The 14,534-nt window shown below is 40.4% G+C and overlaps 1 protein-coding gene across 1 annotated transcript in view; it reads right to left on the reverse strand.

Annotated features, from left to right (window-relative positions):
* Positions 1–14,534, reverse strand: part of ABCA13 (ATP binding cassette subfamily A member 13) — a 239,364-nt gene that overhangs the window by 74,509 nt on the left and 150,321 nt on the right. The window lies entirely within an intron of this gene.

The raw sequence follows: 14,534 nt of genomic DNA on the forward strand, positions 1-14,534 counted from the left end.
ATTCTACATTAACCTTCAGTTGATTTTATTATTTTATTTTTCACTTCAAATGTTTATGTCAAAAACTGAAGGCAGTTTTCAGCCTCAGACAATTCTCATTTTGCTCTTTTTGTTGAGGTGGGGGGAAAATTTCCCGGAATAGAAGGCACATTCCCTCTTGGAGCAAATTCACATTTTGTTCAAAATGAGAGCTTTAATATTTTCACTGCAAAATCAAAAAAAAAATGTATTTACTGGCAAAAAGTGAAGTTTTGATTTTTATCAATAAAATTAGAAATTCTTGCAAAAACATTACTTTTCACATTGGAATACATATGTAAACTGAGTTTCACATAGCTCTAACTGAAGCATATTTTGGGAGTCATCCTTAAAAAGTACCGCTTCCAGGTCAACTATTAATTGGACTTACTGTATTTATATTTAGGCCATAATAAAACAGCTTCTCTGTTCTGCAAGGCAATAATCTGATTCCCCACTGGCTGAATTTGAAACTGAAAGAACTGTTATTGCCAAGGAAAACAGAGCCACTGTCATGTAATAAAATATAATTATATCGTTAAATAATAATAATAATAGTTTAGTTATTTCATTTGTCCATTTTTGGGGAAGCTCACAAACTGAGATGTTGCATCCTTCATTTATTTTATATCTCCATATCTGTTGGCAGATGAGGCCATTTGGAAGAACACCAATGAAAGTTAATGATAACCTGGAGCTAAGTCAATTTCATTCTCATTTCTCTCATCCATTCATTGACTCATCATTGGATACTCACTTGTTTCCCCACCTTCCAAACTCCTGAAAGATCACTTCTCCTGCAGAAGCCCCTTCAATATCTCTGGATCACTCACAACAGTGAAAAAGGGAAAATCCTAACACTCAATTGAAGAGTCTGATGGTTGCTGATATCCTGCTCTGTCCTACTGAGTGTCATCTAAGTGCTCAGCCAACTCAAAGCACTCTGTTCTGACCTGCCCCATACCAATCACTCTCCTCTGCAGTATCTTTCTCTTCATGTCTCTCAGCATTAGGACAAAGGTGAGACCAAGGGCAGGTGGAGCAGGGTAAATAGTACACACAGATCAAGAAGGTGAAGTCACTCCTGGCTAGAGGGAAGCAGGACAAGCTATGGCCAGTCCCCTTCAACCCTTCTCTCTACAGATTGTCCCTCCTCCTTGCCACAGCATCCCTGCTGACCTTCCCATGACTGTTCAGAACTGGCCAGCCAACATAATTTTTTGGGGCCCAGTACAAACTTGTAACACGGGCCCCCTCGCACACACATACCCTCGGCCTCCCAGAGCCTCCGGACCCCAGTAAAGTGTACTCTTTCCGCCTCTCCCCCCCATCTGTGGGCCCTGTGGCCAGCTCTGATGGGTTAAAATACCACTTAGTGTTAGGCAGCATCATACGGATTACTGTGGAAAATAATGTCAGCTCTCTTGCATTTGAATTGGAGAAGTGGGTCTAATTGTGTTATATATCATTAGTGGATTTGTTTCACATAAGAAGGATAATAGGGAGTCGATGGTAATTTCTGTACTTTACGTATTCTCTTTTCATGATTAGTTATGAAGGTTGTTATTGAAACCTAAATGGAATGATTGGTATTTTACCAGTGTTTAAATCACACCTGTGGATTTTGTATGAGGCTGATTTCTTTTGTAGAAAATGGTTCTCTAGCTGAAGTACAAAATAAAAGAAAATGAAAGGTTTGAAAATCTAGGATTTCATATTAAGTAGTAAAACGCCTGATTTGGGTGGCTGAGCACATTGCTAGTGTGATATCCAGTCCTATGTTTGTGTTGGCTTTTGTGTACAGTGAGGTTGTAGAAAACTAGTACACTTGTAATAAAAAGTCATTACACTTCAGTGTTGAGAATTTACTAGGGTTTGGAGTGGAGGAGCTGCAGAGCTGGCTGAGAAGCCAGAGCTCTGTAAAAAGAAAGGATGGTCAGAGCAAGGACTGTAGCCCTTTGATCTCTGAGTTCTTCCTGGCACAGACTACACTATTTGAAGAGAATCCGACAGCAGCCTGATTGGGGCAGCTTTAAAAGCAATTTGGCACCACTCTGATGGTACAACCAACCTCATCTGAGGTTAGGATCTGCCAATTTGTTTTAACAAGGAAAGAAATCCTCAGGGGGCCAGATATATGAATGAACTATATCACAACTGCTTAGGGTCCAAATGCATTTCCAAGGTAAACCTAAGCATGATTCTCATAATAGGCACAATCAGCTTAAACATCTAGATTACTGTCCTATCCCCTGGATGCGTTTGTTCCTCAGTGTCAAGCAAATAAAAATTAAAACAGGACATCAAGGGAAAGTCATCTTTGAGTCAAATGTTGAACAGTAGAAGCTTAAACCAAGAATGCTTCGGAGACTTTAAAAATCTCAAAGCTGCACATCCATGCCCAAAGCTTGTTATTAAAATAAGAGTCAAAACAATTAGGCTTTGAGTCATTCCCAACGGACCCATGTGCTATTTGTGGGAGGTTTTTGTCTCATTTGTCCAAAGGGGCTGTGTAAACCTTTACATTTTGATTTTTTTTTCTTTTATGCCATTAATGTTTTAAAAAGCAATAGTTGTTATTGGTCTAAAGCAGAAAAAGGCATATTAGAGAAACTTTAGTGAAACTTTCTTTACAACAATCTTTCCTTTGTTAAAAAAGGGCTTATTCCTCAGAAACGTTTTCCAAGCTTTTACATGGATGGATAGATGGGTGTATATTAGAAGTGAGGCTGTATTTATGCCTCGCATTTGGGATCCTGTTGGATATAGATAAATCTCCTACTGGATTAGGAATGGGTAAACCATTTGGATAAAATAAAAATTGAACCAAACCATCACCTAAAACTCAAGTTGAACCCAGCCTATTCTGAAGTTTGAAAAAGATTGGTTAAATTTCCTTTCACTACCCCTGCAAGCACCTAATTTTTTCATTAATATCTTCATCTAAGCTTTCTGTTTCTAACCAGTGCCCTGAACCTCAGCTCATTCATATCAGTGGCAAAACTTCCATTCACTTTAGTGACAGAAGAAGCAGCAGGTCCAAAAGAAAAGAAAAATTCTGAACAATGAAGCTCTTCTAAGATTTTCAGCACAATTTTATACTCCTATGGTGTTGGAAACTCAAAAAGTTCGGGCTTCATTCTAAGCATATCACAAATTTGTGTAGCCCTGTGCCTAGACATTACATTAACAGGCACATTAGAAATACTACATATAGGTAGATACATAAAGCCAGCACTTGGGATCCTGGAAACTTGTGACCTCACCCACTGATTTAAGTCTTGGAAATCTCAGATTTTAATTTTTTTTTTAAGTTGAGTGTCTAATCCTTCTCCTTGCAGAGCTAGGACCTGATCTAGCAGAATGCTTAAGCACATGCATGACTTTAAGCATGTGAATAATCCCATTGAATTCAGTGGGACTTCTCATGTGTTTGAAATTAAGCATGTACTTAAGCTCTCTGTGGGATCAGGGCACTAGAACATAAACTGAAGTATACCTATAGCTAAGGTAAAAAGTTTACCCACTGACAGACTTCAGAAGACACAAATTATTCATGGTAGCTTTACAGATATGTGGGACTGGCCTTTGGATATCATTAAATTTGCTGATATGGATCCCGCATTCTGGAAGGAACATGAGACCAATTCACAACTGTTAGAGTGGTGCTGACAGCACTGCCTTAATGACACTACAGCTGCCACAAGTTCCCTCCCAGCTGCTGGCAGAGCTGCCTGCAAGTATCTGATTCCTTTATTGAGCAGCCAGTGTGGCCTGCAGCCACAAGAAGAAATAACTCAATACTGTAAGAGGCTAAGTGGTCTAATGGGCTGAGCACAGATCTGAAAGCAAGCGACTCCTGCTTTCTCTACTATGATCTCACAATGACTCTGTGCATGGTTTATAATCAAGTCGATACAGACTAAATTTTCCTCAGTGCCCAATAATTTTGGAATTTGGACCTTTGGCATTGCTTACTACCCACAACTCCAATTGATGTCAATGGAGCCAAGAGTTTCTGTACCTCTGAAAATGAGTCCTCAGTCATCTCAAATTGTGCACCATCAGTGGACACTTTTGAAAATGCAGACCTCATACTCTGTCTGAATTTCCCCATCTGTAAAATGGGGACAATATTTCCCTCACTTCCCAAAGGTACACTGATAATTAATTAAATTATATTTAAATTCAACAAATGCTCACAAAAATCCTAATGGTGCCAAGACCTCTCACTCAGTTTATTCAGATAACTATCCCTTGAAATGTTTTCTGTATTTTGGACATATGTCTGGAAAGCTGGACTCTACTTCTCCTGCAGCTGGAAGCAAGTTATAGCATGAAGACTACCCATCCCACATCTTATTTAAAAGGAGGTAGCTAAAGAATCACTTTGCTTATTTTCCCACAAACTCAAAATTGTTACGGGGCGCAGGATTCACTTATCTTTTTTGGGAGGAGAGGCAAAGCTATTTTATGGGATATAGCTGTATTAGTTTTCTAACCTTTTGTATATAGTTTCACCCCAATTTACCTGCTCATTGTTATGATGCTGGTTACCTGGTCTCTAAAAGTTAAACCCATCTGGAGTTCGGCACACAGAAGGGCAGGAAAATGGACAATGATTTCAGATAAAACTTATTGTCTGATGTTCAAAAAGGCAATTGAGGAGCCAATTCCTCTGAAGTCTTGCTTTTGTCAGGCTCTGGCTAGCAAAGCCACAGAGGGGGGAGACACTGGCAGGAAAGTGGAGTTGAAGATCTTTGGTTCTGCGAAAAGTGGCCCTGAGAAACCTGGGGGGTGGGGAGGGCAAAAACTCTGAGAGACTGCTAGGGATGCTCTCTGCCATCCCAGCTCCCTAAATGGATGCATGGACAAATGGGATCTACCTAAACTTGCAAGGAGAGGGTGAGGGGTTAGGCAAGATAGATAGTTTATTGTCTAAAGATCTATTTCTATGAATGCCTTGATTCTGAATAAATAATACTTCGCTTTATGAAGCCTGCTTGGTCACTGTAATTAACCGCTTATTAGAGATCCTGAAGATGAGTACCTTGGACAGGGGCCAAATCCAGTCAAACCTGCTGAGACATTCACAGTTGGTGCCCAGGACTTGGTCTCAGAGAGGCAGCTGCATGGTTCCATCCTGAGAGGTGAAAGTAGCAAGACCTATCACCTGGGTGGGCTGTTCTGAACGGGACATGGAGTGGTCTGAGATGCAGCTAGTCTGGTAATTGGGACGTACCCAAACGTGCTAAGGATGGCTTCACCTAGATAGAGCCAGCCCCTGAGCTGATGTAAATTTGCATAGATATGCCAATTTATACCTGCTGAAAACCTGACCAAGAGATTATATAAAGGAAAATCAACCACACTTTTAATAATTTTCCAGATCAAATCAAACAACATAAAATTAGTGAAACATGCAAAATAATACTATAGAGGAAATGGCATCAAACATTTTACAGCAAAAGAATAGAAGTTTTTCAACAGCCTGGAAAAATCCTTCTCTTCTGAATTCACAAAGGCCTGTATTTATTGAATGCAATAAAGAAGCCAAGAGGAAACACTATCAAAAGTGCAAAATGACTAAGCCACTACTAGATGAGGATTAGCAGAGGCTATGTTAGATCCCATCACATAAATATGTTATATCAGATCAAAAAATAAACACAGATCAAAGAAAATGGGACAATTTCCAGGAAAAAACACAGTAGCATGATACAAAATTTACCAAAAAAGCAAACTAGTGAAAGGGCTACCCTTCACTCGTTAAGTCTTAGAACTGAAAATAAAATGTGAAATCCACAATGAAGGGGATAGTCACAAAATGTAATTAGCCTCCTTAGTAATAGAACTATTGGGGTAACTGCCTTCTATTTCCAAAATGTCCATAAGCAGAACACTGATGAAACAAAGAAACTGATTTTTTTTTGTTTTATTTTATTAAATGAACACAAATAACTGGAGCTGAATCTCTGCCTTTGGTCAATTGTCTTTACGTATGTCATTGTTATGCTTAGTTCAGAACAATCTGCAAGTTCCTCTCTTTCCAGAGTACTAAATATGGTTCTTAATTAGTACTTTATTGGAAAATAATTCCATATAATCTAAATTGAAAAATACAAAAATAGAGCTATAAAATGTTATACTATATGAAAATGAGCAAAATGTAGTTTGGTACATCCATAAATATTTCACGTATTTCTTTAAAAAAACTTAAATTTTCTAACCAATTCTTAAAGTTCTCATTTCTAATCACCAGGGCCCTCTTACTTTACATATATATTTATCCTGACACAGCTGTTAGTAGGAGATGGAATGTACATATTGGTTGCTTAGTTCCCTTTATGTGCCTTTTTAATGTGTAGACTTGCTATAATGGCTTTTGTTAAACTGAAAACCAAGCACATAATTTTTAAGATCTTAAAGCTCTTTCTTCAAATTTGAGTGATAACTCAAATCAACGAATGTAAATGATTGATAAAATAAGGAGGTTCAAAATAATAAAGCTTCTGTTTAATGGATGTGTATTGTGTTTTATACGGGGATGTTCATGGAATATATTTGGAAGACTTGAATGAACAGTCTTTAGGGCAAGTTTTACAAAATTGGTATTCACCGAGGAAAACAACGTCATGCCGCACTGACTGATGTGATTGATTCAGCTCCAGTCCTAACTGCTTCTTTTCATAAATTTCTTAATATAAAATGGATTGTTTCACACCTGAATTCAATACCACTCTGTCCTGCTGATTTACTGCACTAGAATGTTTCCATGGGTTCCAAAGTATCTTCCTTAGAAACTTCAGTGTCTGTCAAGGCCACACACTGATATCCCATAAAAAGTGTCTTTTGAATAGAAGCATTAACATTATCTTTTACAGTGATGTTTTAGGGTAGGGTTTTTAAAAGCATGTAAGTGACTCTGGTGCGCAAGTCTCATTGAAAGTCAATGGGACTTGTACTCCCAAGTCATTTAATTGCTTCTGAAAATCCCAACCTAAGGCCCTGAGATACGACAAACTTAATCTCCATTTAAGTCAATGGGGCTGTATCTGGGCACAGGAGACTGCCTATACAGAACCAGTTTGTAGGCTGGACATTTATGACAAAAAAATCATGTAACTTTTCTGTTACCATACTTCTGCATCTTCTTTAGAATTGCCAGCATCTTTTTACAGGGTCATAACTTCGGAAACCAGTTGCTGGTTTCTGCTCTGTTACTAAGCCACAGGTATTTTCCCCCAAGGTTGACTAATGGCAGCGGCTATCAACAAAGTGAGACAAGCCTTACCACTAATCAGATGGATGAGAAAAAAATGTGATGTTGCTGCTGTGCTGCAAAGCATAACTTCCTTTCTACGGGTCTGAGGCAAAGCCCATTGTAGTCAATGGAAAGACTAGTTCTATGCCTCAATCCTCTACATAAGAATCTTCAAGAATGGACTCGGATATCCATGCAAATCCTAATGCAGGATTAGAATCTTCATGTCCCAGTTACAGAGGTAACTGAATTGAATATTAGGAAAACTGAACACCATGAAGGTTAGATTTACTGCGATACAGTCACTTGAGACTGGGAACCACTACTCCAGTGGTTGGTTTTGTGTGCTTGGATACGTGCTCCCTCTATAAGATACAGAAGACATCTGTTAGAAGGAAAGAGGCATCACCCCATTCTAACACTGAGCACAAGCACCAGAATTTACACTAAGCAAAAATCTAATCATGGATTTGGAAATGTGTGAGGCCTTGCATGTATGTCTTTATTCAGCTGAGATATCAGGTCTGAGAAAAAACAACATTGTTTTCTTAGCGAAACAGCGAGAATCCTGCGGCACCGTAAAGACTAACAAATTTATTTGTGCATAAGTTTTCATGGGCAGAAACCCAATTCGTCGGATGCATGATGTGGAAACTTCAGTTTGGTAGGTATGTATACACACGCAAGGATGGGTGAGTTTTGCTGTTTTGCTAAAAACAGACTAACACAGCTACTCCTCTGGAACTCATCAACATGCAAGGCATTGTTTTCTTAGTTTATTTTCAGAAATTTCCTTTCCTTCCTTCCCTCTGGGTCTTTGACCAGACAGTTCCCTGTACAGACACATTTTTTGAGGAAAATTTCTTTATATCTGAATTCTGTTCTTTATAGTCTTCAGTGTATGACTTTAAAATGCATACAGCGCAGGAACAAAAAGGGAATATTAATCATTGTTACCAACCCTGGCAGCCTCATTGCTGATAGGGAAGAGGTGTGATGCCATGATAGTCAGTCTCTTGCTTTCTTTTTGTTTATTCTACTAAATGGAATGTACTGTCAAAAGTGTATGGTGGGAGATGTGGTGTTTTGGCAAGTACCTTCCCTAGAAAGCAGCATCAGGAATTCCTGAACTATCTGCCAGTACTTGTTTCTATTATGTTAGTTGCTTCCTACCATCAGATATTAGGAAAATCATGCCCATTTGGCAAAAAATACTTGTACATTAGAAGGCTACCTTCACAAAACCGAGAGAAAAAAATTGCAGCATCAAATTTTAGTACATACCAGAATTTGAAATTCTTTCAACATACAATTGATGTGAGAGATTGAATGGATCAGAAATCGGTAAGGCATACACTCTTTCGCCTCTAGGCCCATGTCACAGCATGACTGTCCTTTTAAGGAATGATGGATCTAGCCTCACCAATAACACGCTTAGCTCACCCCCCCAAGAGGAGAAAACAAGCACAGTCACATGATAGGCAGGTCACCTGGCTAAACAAATCAGTTCTTCTGGGGTGGAGACAAAAATAGATGCCTCTGCAGCTGTAAAGGGGTAGAGAGAGGACAGACAGCCTGGAGAGGAGCATGGCAGGTGGAAGCCTCCCTGCCTGAAGACCCAGTGAAAAAAGGAGGATGGTGAACTCCCTTAACCAAAGGGAAGAACTGAGTGTCCTACAAGAGTGAATTGGAAGCCCAAAGAAGAGAGGTTTGAGCCTGAAGATTTAAAGGAGACTGGATTGTTTAAAGACTTAGTAAGTTAGACCTCGAGGATGGGTAATGTCACTTTGAGTACTCCAGGCTTTGAATTAATTACTGGAAAATTCAGGAGGGAGCTGAGTGCAGGTACCTGCAGTACCACATGAGGAGGCCTGGTTTGGGTCAGCACCCTGTCAGCCCACTAGGCCAAAACTAGTAAGTGAATGCTGCTGCCATTTCCGTATTTAGTAGACTACGCTGAATGAACTGGAAGACTCAGTGCTATTCCTAGGGTACACATCATAACACCTGATATGAGATTTAGCACTAACTGAAATCCTGGACAGCAAGCTTAGGAAAAAGCACTGCGAGGGAATAAAGACGGGCCCCTCTCATGCCTGTGAATGACCCCCTCCCTTTAAGAAGGTCCCACCTTGTCAGGGTTGAGGCACACTAGCAGACGAATGTAGGGAACGTAACACTGCCACTGGGTGTGTTACACCTGTTCTGGACATAAGGGGAACTTCAGTTTCTCCTGCTATCAATATAAGTGCTGTACCTTTCAGAGAAATTTAATTCACATAGGAACAGACTGTCCAGGGAGGTTGTGGAAGCTCCTTCACTGGTGAAGTTGAAAAGGAGGCTGGATCGCCATCTGTCTTGGATGGTTTAGACCCAAAAAATCCTGCATCTTGGCAGGGCGTTAGACTAGATGACCCTTGCGGTCCCTTTATAGTCCTCTGATTCTGAGGAATCCTAGCCACTTCCATGAGGGCATGGAGAGTTGCTCCTGCTAGGAATGAGTGTGATTCTACTGTGTGGAGGGGCTGTACTCGGAGAGCCTGCGCAACTGCAGAACTCAGCTCTGCTGGGATCCTGGTGTGCTGCCACAAGCAGGGACTGAGGGAGGGGCAGGACTGATGGTTCCTCCCTCTGCAGACCTGCTAGATATTCTCTACTCCGTGTGTGTGTGTGTGTGTGTGTGTGTGGGGGGGGGGGGGAAAGGAAAGGAGTGAGATAAGGATGTGAGGGGCTGAAGAGGCTATTCCAGCCAAGAGGCTGGGCCACAACAGCAGCCACAGAGCAGTTTTACTATTACTGCATGGCTTGGAAAAGAGGGACATTTATCTGTCCCCTACCCCCAGGGAATGCCCCAATACACAGCTCTGTGCTGGGGCTAGGATTTGGGGCTTGAATCATTTTGTAATAAGAAAGGGACATTCTCAACTGGCAGATGACGACTGACAGCTGAGCTATTATAAAACAGCAGCTGCATGAGTAGAAAACCAATACTTCCCCACCGGAATACAGATTTGTAAAATAATTTAAAATGTCTTTCACTATTTTAACAATAATACAGAACCATTTTTCAATACCAGCAAGGGCCACCTGGATTCCCAAAATGTTTCTATAGTCATGCTTCCAGCCTGATTGCCAGTACTTGCCTTTCTATATATACACAATACCAAAGGGTCAAACTGTGCCCTCACACTCGTGCAGCCCCATTTAGCTCAGTGTGTGGGTCAATGCAGGTAGAGCAGGGCCAAAGATGTTCAACTGCAGGTGTTGTCATATCTGATCATTAACATTCCAGTAACAGAGTGCCTATAACCGTATCAGTGCATTTGTGCACAACTAAATTCAATTAACAAAGTATCACAGTTACCCGTGTCCCTGGTTAAACTGGTGTCACGACGGAGACTAATGATCTTAGAAAGATAAAGCAAGTACCGGAGCAAATTGCTACAGAGACTTGTTTTTGTTATTGTTTTGCTGGGACTTTTTTTTTTTTAAAACTCACCTCTTATAATCAATTGTGTAAATGAGACACCAAAACTATGAAAATGTGTGATTATAACCTGGCAAGGAGGAGAGAAAGAAATTATTTCTCCCATAAGAACATCACTGAAAATAGCATCACTCTGGGAATGAAGATAATTTCATTATGGATTCTTTTGCTGGTAATCCCATGGGTTGCCTCTGATCTTCTATATACACAGAAAAATATCCACAATCCTGTACATTTAATTATTTTAAAAGAAAAGACATCTGAAAGCTGCAGAAATACATTCTATATAAAGGTGGAACTGTAGTTATGAGTGAAGGTGTTTGAATCAGGGAAACATACAGAACCTATTGTACTGTGGCTCTCAACAGACATTGGTTTAAAAGAAAATTTGTTACCTTAGATATCATATACACATCTTTCTTTCTGCAGATATTCTATATGAATACATGAACATAGATTTACTCCAATGTATTCTACTCAATCATTATACATGTTGGACCAGGTCCTTTGCTGATTTATACCCTGTGGATCTGGCTCACCAAGTGCCAGATTGGGTTCAGCCCTGCAAAGATGCACAAGGAACCTCCCTCCCCTCTTTTGAGCCTCTGTGCAGCTAAGTGTCTGTTGCTAGTTAAGAGGCTAGACTGATTTATACCCTGTGGATCTGGCTCACCAAGTGCCAGATTGGGTTCAGCCCTGCAAAGATGCACAAGGAACCTCCCCTCTTTTGAGCCTCTGTGCAGCTAAGTGTCTGTTGCTAGTTAAGAGGCTAGACTGAGAGGGAGTAGAGTGAGAGGGTGGTGGACATCATGGCATCACACTCTCTACCCCGGATAGCACAGCTAGCCCCAGCAGGGGAAGCACATGTACGCTTTCAAGGGAGTAGCAGTCGGTGTGTTTCCACCCTGTTAAACGCCTGGCTGATTTGGTGAGTTCCCACTGGCGTTGCCTATCTCCAAACACCTCTCCTCTACCCAGTAGTTTGCTGCCAATCTGGTCCAAAATGTGTTGTTTCTCACTAAGCCCAGGAAGTTTCAAAACTGAGCATGAGTGTTTCTTTTGTTGGCCGTAAAGAAAGCCAGGTCCAACTTGCATGATAGACACTTAAGCCAGGGATGAAACTTGCCTTCTTCCTACAGGTGGTGTAGAGCACTATACGTTTTTGGCTAGCTCAGTTCTTACACAATCCAGCTTCCCACCCTCCAGCCCTCAACACATGGCCAGATGTTACAAAGGCTTTGTTTGTGGATGCAATGAGAAGGCCAACGATATGTAGCACTTCACACTGTTGGAGGGGAAGAATTAGCTCCAGTGTGTCTTCATGCTCATTTACTGTCTCTGTCAGGCAGCTAAGTCTGTCCCTTAGGGAATTGAGCCCTGAGAGCATACCTAAGTACAGGGGACCCCAAAAATGGGGCCCTCTGTGGCTTTACATTCCCTGATGCCTTGACCTAGCATTTCATCTCATTGCTCTTTAATGTAAGCATTTGTCTAAGTAACATACCACGCAAAGGGCCCTCATTTCCAAATACAGTAATCACTGGGGTCTTAAAGTTGACTGTTCCACACAGATTAGGGTGTTTCTTCACTTTTGTAAATAGTTTATCTCAAAATAAAGACTCGGGAAACTAAAGTCATTTTCACTAAAGGAAGGAATCCCACACCATTTTAAGGGTTCTGCATTAAAATTTTTTGTAAGTCTCATTTTGGTCTTTTGTCATATACCATGTTCCACATTTAGGCATTGAAAGCTTGAGAGGTATTCCCCATTACTTAGCCAAAATTTTCCCTGCTCTGTCTGTTGTGTAGTGCGCTGTGTATTGTCTGCCTGTCTAACACTTTCCAACCCAAGGATATCTGTATTTCAGTAGTGCTGATATAAGTAGTCTGAGAGTCCCTTTGGGATGCTTCAAGATGAAACGGCCCATGTAGGGATGTAAAATATCACCACCAAAGTATTATGGACTGCAGCAGTCCAAAGTGGCAGAGACACTAGGCACTCTTTATTCATGAGAGTATAAGCGGCCTTCCACACCAGCCACTGATGGATTTTATTTGTAATAGTGGTAAAAATAGGTTATCCTAGTTTTTTTACAGGTTCTTCTTGGAGGGAATTTATATTTATGATGAGAAATTTCTAAGAGTATTTGCAGGATGTTTGTGTTTAATGAGACATTTCTATTTACTGTGAGTTACAACTTTAATATTATGGAGCATTTCACTGGAAGCAGCTCATTGATGATTGACATTTTATTTCCCCTCCTGCTCCCACTAACCAGACAAGGATAACAAGATCTTCAGCACAGGGCTCTTAGTGAGACCCCTTTTAAAGGTTTAAGGCTGGGATTTCAAAAGAGCCTAAGGAGTTAGGCAGACAACTCCTACTGATAGTCAGTGGGAGTTAATGCCTAACTCCTTTAGGCTGCTTCAAAATATCCCAGCCTAAATAAATAATTGAGGACACAATAATGGGCTTACAATGACCCCCTAGTACGAGGCTTAAAACAGATAGACAAGCTACAACTCTAATTCAAGGATTGCAACGGGTGGCCACTGCATACAAAACCCCCAAATGTTTCTGTGCTCACAGATTCCTGTTCTTTGAATAGTGACATAGGGATATGATGTGGCCACTGGATATCACCAGAGAATACTACAAGTACACCCTTTCTTCCTTCTTGTATTGTTAGCTTTTTTTTTTTTTTTTTTTTTTTGGGGGGGGGGGGGGGGGGGGGGGGAAGGGGAAAAGGCCTTCCTATTTGCTTCCACGATGTTTAGCGTATTTCCATTCTAGGCCAAAACTGTCTTTTTGCTCGCCTAAACCTCTTATTTTCTTGTTCCCTTTACTATTATTTAACTCTGTAAGTATATTATCTAATCCTGGAGATACAGCCTGTCTGAAATACAATTTCCAAAACAAAATAATATTATGTGCACTGAATTACTTGCCAAGCATAGCTCTAATGTGGCACGATGCAGAAACACAGCACATTTTTCCTTTAGTGTTGAAGTTCCCCTCCCCACCACCAATAAAAGATTTTTAATGCTTAACTTTTCATTTTCATGCTGTCTCACAGAATTTGTAACCCAAGGTGAGCATTGATCTATACTATCATTTTTTGTACCTGCTGTGAAAGACAATAACATTTATTTCCCTTTAACACCTGCAGCTTCTGGTGAAATGGATAGGTTAGTGGATTGTGCGGGAACTATTTGGGTGGTGTTTGTCTTCAAACACAAGAGGAAACAGATCTGGTTCACTATAGGGTCATGGTTTGCTGTCCACAGGAATGCTGAAGAGAGGCTACTTTCAGATAGTGAAATATTCCTCAATTGCCATATCAAAACAGGCCACTGATCTATCAACTCTGGTGTACTTTGACTTTGGTCACCTGCTGCTCCTTCATTATAAAGCAGTAATTTTCAACCTATGGTCTGTGAACCCCTGGGGATCTGCAGACAATGTCTGTCTAAGATTTCCAAAGGGATCTGCACCTCCAATCAATATTTTTTAGAGTCCGCAAATGGAAAAAGGTTGAAAACCACTGTCATAAGGTATCTCCATAAACCTCCATTTGCATCAGCAGATGCACTTGTTCTTTAAAAAAATCCACTCAAATAAAGTGCCTCAAAATTAAAACTACGTGAAACTAACAAATTCGCACTTTGCAGCTGTTCCACAGTGAAGTAATATTTGATATTTGTGAATATGAACAAGAAAGAAATGTCAACATCTCTCCAAAGAACATAGCTTTTTGAGGAGAG

Source organism: Emydura macquarii, unplaced genomic scaffold (assembly GCF_026122565.2).
Source record: "Emydura macquarii macquarii isolate MOO-44397 ecotype Brisbane River unplaced genomic scaffold, CSIRO-AGI_Emac_v2 contig_1263, whole genome shotgun sequence".
Classification (NCBI taxonomy): domain Eukaryota; kingdom Metazoa; phylum Chordata; order Testudines; family Chelidae; genus Emydura; species Emydura macquarii.